This window comes from Neolamprologus multifasciatus, chromosome 8, assembly GCF_963576455.1.
Source record: "Neolamprologus multifasciatus chromosome 8, fNeoMul1.2, whole genome shotgun sequence".
Classification (NCBI taxonomy): domain Eukaryota; kingdom Metazoa; phylum Chordata; class Actinopteri; order Cichliformes; family Cichlidae; genus Neolamprologus; species Neolamprologus multifasciatus.
Window position 1 is genome coordinate 10,695,146 of NC_140446.1, and position 7,051 is coordinate 10,702,196.

Below are 7,051 nucleotides of genomic sequence, written 5' to 3' on the forward strand. Positions count from 1 at the left end.
CAGAAGTCCTAGAATATGGTTATGAGGGCCTCATAAAGGCAGCCAAGCAAAACTTCAATACTTTGCTAAATGCCCCCTTGGTTTTCTACTCCCTATCATTATTTGAATGCTTTTTGAAGGTCTTTAATTTGCATCCTAATGCTGTGCCCTTGTTCAATTTAATTTACAATGCAGATACAGAAGCGATAAGTGTGATGGAGGTTCATCCCCCAAGAAAAGGAAGAGAGAGAGGGAAAGAGAAAAAAAATAACAATAAGGGGAAAAATAAAATAATCATTTTACTTTTATATGTCTCTCGTATGAATTGAGCTGATAAAACATTCATATTAAGCGAAAAACCATTCACATCAGCAAGTGCATTATTAAAGAATACATGTGGAGACATAAAATAATCATTTCTGAAGCTGCTCAGAGGAAATTTCATATACATCTACCGTATGACTAAGCTGCCCCTTGTTTCACGATTTGTTTATCTGCCTTTTTGCTTCGTGTCTACATGTTTGCTTAGCAGTAATTTATGTACTCACAGTCAACATTAGTACATGCAAACAAACAAGACAGAGGCGCACATTTAGGGAAGTGGCAGAGCTGGTGCAGAGTGAAAATGACAATGGTGTCACAAGAAACAGATTGGATTTGGGCATTTTGGGCCTTTTTTTTCCCAAGGAAAGGGTGTAAAAAGTAGGTTGCAATGCTGGGGGTGTATGTGCCCAGCCCCCAGGGCTGTTACAAAAAATATGGGGCACTCTCACTCTTTCTTTCTCCTACACACACACACACACACACACACACACACACACACACACACATTCACACACACACTTCCTTTCACTCTCTTCACCTCCCTGTTTTTTCTCCCTTCCTCATTATATCTTCAATTATCAAGTCAGGAGAGAAACTCATTATTTTTGGAAGTCAATGCCCATACCGGTGTTCTTTTTGACACAACACAAGAGGGGTGCAGACAAAGTCCATTTGTCGAGATTCCAATCTCTTAATACCATTAGCTAATTGTGAGAATAATCATTTTAAAATTACACCGAGGAAAATATGATTTTATATTTTCACTTTTAAGCTCCTAGAATTAACTACGCAAAATGATCCTTTTATGATCCTGTGCAGCTGTATCATTAAAGAGCAGGGAGTAATTACTGTTGGCTGATTTCACTATTTGATGCAGCATTTTAATTGTCATACGGGACACTTTTCGCAAGCCGTGACCAAGCTTGGTGGCACGTGACCCGACGCGGGGACTGTATCTGATTTCATTATTAGCCCCAGTTTGGCTGGCTTAGCCCTCATATGTACCATGAACACCTTTACCCTTGGGTGGCTCGAGTTAATTACTTCAGCCAATAATGCCTGAGATACCGCCTAATAAGCATGGAGAGTTACAAATTATGATGCTCGGTTGACGTGTTGCTTGTGTCACGTCAGTATTTGGGGGTGCTTTTAAAAAAAGATGTTGAACTTTTGCCGTAGTCTTTGTTTCTGTGTTAGCTTTGTGTTCTGAATTGATTAGCCAGTCGAACTTACCAAAGTCATTAATTAAATTTGCTCCTAGTCTACCTAGATATAGATTCTCCCTCCATAACAGAACAATAGACGTGAAATGTACTGTGTGTGTGCCTATGCATGTGTTTTTACAGAACTGCCTCCTAATGAAAGATGTGCTGTTGATTTTTGGGAGATTAGTAGACCACACCGTTAGCAGTTTCCACTGAAACTGCTGTGAACAGTGAAAGCTGCTGATTAATTAAATTACCTGTGGAACTATTAACTTTAGTCACGAGCGCCAAATGGCATGCTCTAAAGAGCTTACACTTTCCTAAATATACATTTTTGTTTGTTACACTGGCTTTCCATAAAAATGTGTCTATAAAGTCCAAGCATAGATGACACAGACGAAAAAGAAAAAAAAAGCTGTGCCCACAGGCTGAGTAGTACTATTTCTCAGGAAAATTAAGTTCCCGTTTAACATCAGCCAACAAACACTGGAAAATACCACCATTTTCCAAATGATGCTGCCAAACCCTCCATTATTCAGACAGCACACAGGCATAGTGATCTAGAATAATGCCTTGTGCTCTCAAAGTGTCTTTTTAAGAGCTTTAGTATGAGCCCTCTTGCACTTAGCGAGGTTAAGTTCAAACTGTCTAACAGTTAGCATGTGCAAATGGGCACAGTTCACCGATGTGCAGAGGAGGCAGGCTGTTTCATGGCGATTAGGTGTATCTAGGGTGGTAGGTTTGTGACTACACGTGTGGGTTGGCAGTTGGGGGAAAACTTGAGACAATGGTCCACTTCATGAGCGTACACTGTAGAGAAGCCCTCCCACACAGCCTTTGTTAAGCGTTCTCTCTTGAGCTGGCACTCCAGCCTCCCTGAGCCCATTGACTCCCCCTGGATGCTCTCCACAGTGTTTCCTGGGTGAAATATAAGGGGGCCTCTTTAATACTGTAACATCCGTATCCATTCCTTTCACACATGCCCCCCTCTCAGTAAACTACAGCCAATACAATTTAATCCCATTTTGTAGGCAACTTAAATTCATCCAATTTCACAGATTAGGAGTTGTGGTCTCTCTGCAAAATTTTGCTTGGTTGTATTCTTGATGTTTCTTTAGCTTTCATTTTTGACACACTAACACACAAGACACACAACTAGGGCAAATTTTATATACCGGTATATACATACATATATATATATATATACATATATTCATATTACCTAACCTTTCCACTCTTTAATCTGTGCACTAATTCTTATGAAGGCCATATAAACCGCTTGCATATTAGTGTATTTTCCATAAGCCTGCTTTATTTAATTTCAAAGACCTTGTTGGAACAAGTGTTGTTTCTATAACAACCATAAATCACAATGTAGCTATAGAGTCCACATAATTAAACTGAACATATGAACATATAGCGCGAATGGGATGCAAGCCTTATGTGGCATTTTTTATTTAATTACAAAGTCTTAATTATAAACTTGAAAAAACAGAAAAAAAGAATAATTGTTCTTGAGCGTATTGTGCTCGTCGTCGCAGCCCCTGACAGAAATGGGCGCAGTGTCATTTGTTAAAGGCTTTCTTGTGTTTTTGTGAGACAAGCCTCTTTCCCACGTTATAATTTCACCTTCTCTGATGAAAACTTTTCATTCCTCCTGCCAACTTAAAGCCTGCGTAGGGGTCATAAAGTAGCTTGATGTGTAGTGCAGTTCTAAGGGTTTGTTTGCTCAGTGGGAAATGAGAAAAACTATACAGCGCAAATAGATGTATTGCACAGAAGGATGACGGAAGAGGTGAGGGGGAAGGAGGGGGGGGCGCGCAACCTCTGACAACAGAGACTGGTCTGTTTTATGAAAACGAACACCGATGGTTTTAATTTACCGACTGCATTAGTCGGCTCCTCTCTAACCAAGCTTGGTGTTGTCTGTTTGGCAGCAGCAAAAGTTATTAATGGTGCAATAACAGGAGGCAAGCCTGGGCACAGAATATTCTATTCTTTCTTAGATTGTGTAATGATTTTCCACAAGCGAGAGTGCTGCCTGCTATTCCTCTTTGCAGTTTTCTTTTTAATGGAGTGATGAGGGGAGGAGGTAGCAAGAATGCGGTCCTTTGGGTTAATTGACTTATATCCTTCACACTGACATGCCTTGTAAGCACGAAAAAAATGTTTGACTACCAGAGAAGATATGAACCGACATTCACCTACTTCAGTGTATATGTATTATATGTCCTTTCCTTTAACACGAACTGTAGCTAAAAAAAAAAAAATTATTTGAAAATGCTGTGTTTCCGGGGGGTGGTGGGTGGGGATACACGAGAGGCCTCTTTGTGCATATGTTACATGAAGCATAAAAGCATAATAAATACAGACAGGTCTAACGTGCTCTGTTACATATTCATTTTCTAATCTGGGAGCATATTTGTGACCTTGCATGTTAGCAGATGGATTCAAGAAGTCAAGCGGTCATTAGAAATTCAAACCAGACAAAGGAAGTGAGTTCAGTAGGAGACTTAGATGATGACCTCCTGCCTGGAGACTTGTTTTTGGTAGCTCATTCAGGTTTTATAATGCCAGCTCTGCAGGTTATGTTTTTAACCACAATTACTGGCCAATTGTCCAAGTCTGTTCTGTGATTTATGGGTTTTAAAAAACAGCGTACGAGAAGGTCAAGTCGCAGGGCAAAAGTGGTTGGCATTACTGACATGTCCTCTCTTTTTTATCCTCTGAGGGAAACTAAATTTGCCTACACTTCAGTGAAAGATAAACTTTACATTGATGGGTGTACAACCCAAGGTTAACACTTCCTGTACTCTGTACTTTTAATGCTACTGAGTGTGAATCAATACACGCTCAGCCCCCTCTCCTCTCCATTTTTTTTTCCACTAGTCCTCATATTGATTCCATGCATGAGCCTGCAGAGTTATCACAAAACAAATTGCACAGACTTGAATTTGACAATCCCTTTATGAGGAGCGCTTCATTGATTTCTGGATGGTGGCTCTGCTTGGCTCCTTTACAGTGGCGGGAGGAAGGGGGGTGCTCATTGGAAAGACACACAGCACGGCTTATTCTAATTGCCTTATTGCCTATTGTATTCTGGTGGATGCTTATGCAGCACAGCGTCACACGGAAGAAAGTTAGTGACTATTGCTCACATGTACAGTAAAATATACAGTGTGTTCTCCACCTTTTTCCATGGGCATATTTCAGCCCTGCTGGGAATAGCTCTGAGTTTCCACTTTTTCAGGATGCGTCGTGTCAGCGAAATCAGTCCTGCAGTGAGAGGCTTGACACTGCAGTGACAGCGCAGCAATATTTCTCCTCTTGTTTCAGGACATATTACCAGCAGCATGACATCAGAGGACTCACTGTGCACCTAGACCCCCTTCTTACATGCACCACTGCCCCTACAGTCCTCTGGGTAAAAGGTGCTGCATGCTATGTGATTCTAATCATCTTTTTTTTTCGTTTTTGTTAAGTTAAAAAAACAAAAAATCTGACTGGGGTTTCTGTGTGGAGTTTGCACGTTCTCCCCGTGTCAGGGTTCTCTCCAAGTTCTCCAGCTTTATCCCACGATTCAAAGACATGCAGTTAATTTGGGTTAGGTTAATTGATGATTAGAAATGGTCCATAGGTGTGAATGTGAGTTGGTTGTCTGTCTCAGCCCTGTAACAGACTAGCAGCCTGTCCTGGGCACACCCCACCTCTCACCCTGTGGCAGCTGGGATGGACTCCAGACACCCGGTGACCCTGAATTGGATCAACAGAAGAAAATGGATGGATAAAACGTATTTGGGGAGTTTGTTCTTTATATCTTTCTCAAAATACCTTATAGCTGTGTTCTTTCATTCATTTATTCATTTGTATCTTACATTTGAAGTACCTGTGAGTCTAAAGCTATTGAAATGGGCCGCCATTAGTTTTTTTTCCTCACATAAAAAAAATTAACCCAAGGCACTTTCCATTTTTGCATTGACAGGCAGGTAAAAGGTATATATAAATGGCTCACAGTATACAGAATGAAGAGTATAATATTATGAGACATTGTGTGTCTGTGAGGCCACCTGATGCAATCCACCTCCAGGGCTAAGAGTTTATCCAGACCTCCAAGGTACCTTATATATTTCTTGTTTACTTTTCTACATACAGTAGATCACTTTGATACAGAAATGGCCACTAAAAGCCACTCTTCTGCCTCTGCAGAAAGTGGTATTCATCTCTGCGCTGTCCTTTCTTTTTCACAAGGTTTTTAGGTCTTCTGTGTAAAGAAAAAGGGGGGGGGGGATTCTGCCTGCCTCTGCCTCCTTTTTCCTCCGTGTGGAATAAAGCTGCATTTTGAGGGGGAGTACTGTCATGCATCATACACCAGGAGAAGCAGGAAAACAAACAGGGCCAGATTCATCAAACAGGGGGAGTTACTCAGCAGGGTGGGGGAACGTTGGGTGTTAATCAAAGTTGAACAGCTCAACTCATTTTATTCCCAGCGGAGAAAGACGGATCGAGGCGGGGGAATAGCAGAGACTGCATAGTGTGTCTTGTCTATGAAAGCAGTGCATACGAGATGACATAAAAGTGTGAAGACATAGATAATTATGTTAAAAAAGTTGAAAAATCCTTCCAGTTTTCTAACTTCAACTGAGATTCACGTCGCAAGGATTCATTAAATAAGCCCAGCTGCAAATTGTGAGCGCGCAGTTTAACATATTTTCAGCTTGTGCGACACAACCTAGTCACTCTGGCTTATTTGTTTCTACGTCCTGCAGACTTTGATGTGGCCTGTAATCTTGTCCAGTCTATTAGGATATTCAGATCGAAGCGGAGAGTAAATCATTAGAGAAGCACTCGTCCAAATCGTGTCTTTTAAAAAATAAAAATAAAAGTAAAAAAATCTGCAGTCCCTAATTGGATGAATGGATTTATTTTGTTTTTGGAACATCCGTGGTGAGGCTTCTGTTTAATCTCCGCGGGCCCCTCATCCTGCTTCCCCACCCACTCACCAGATTGATTGTATCTCATAACAGACAATGGCATGAATGAATTCAAGTAGTTTTCCCCCCCTCTTGGGTAGAGAAGAAAGAAAATCATTTGCATGCAGGTGACATGTTCAAACAGGGCAAGGCAAGATGAATCAAAATGCAACTCAACAGTTTCCCTAATGCTTTGACCTAATTATGCACCCATTTTTCCTGCCTACTTTTTCCCCCCCTCCACATTGGCTAGTCATATCAAATCCAAAAACATGCAGGATTGGTTTTGATGGAAAAGTCTCTGCTGATTCACTGATTCTGTGTCTGCCTTAGATTAAATTTACTGGAAGATTTGATGTCTATAAAAGAATGTGCAAGATCAAATGCTTAACCATAAGCTGCGCAGAGACCAGACGAACCTTTTCTGTTTCTGATCAGCAATATTAGTGAGTATTTCCCCTTCAGGATGCTCTTAAGGTTGGACATATCATCTTACATCACACTAACCACAACAGACAAATCCAGTGGGCAGAAGACTATACTTGCGTAGACCAAATGAGCATCAAAGAGCAT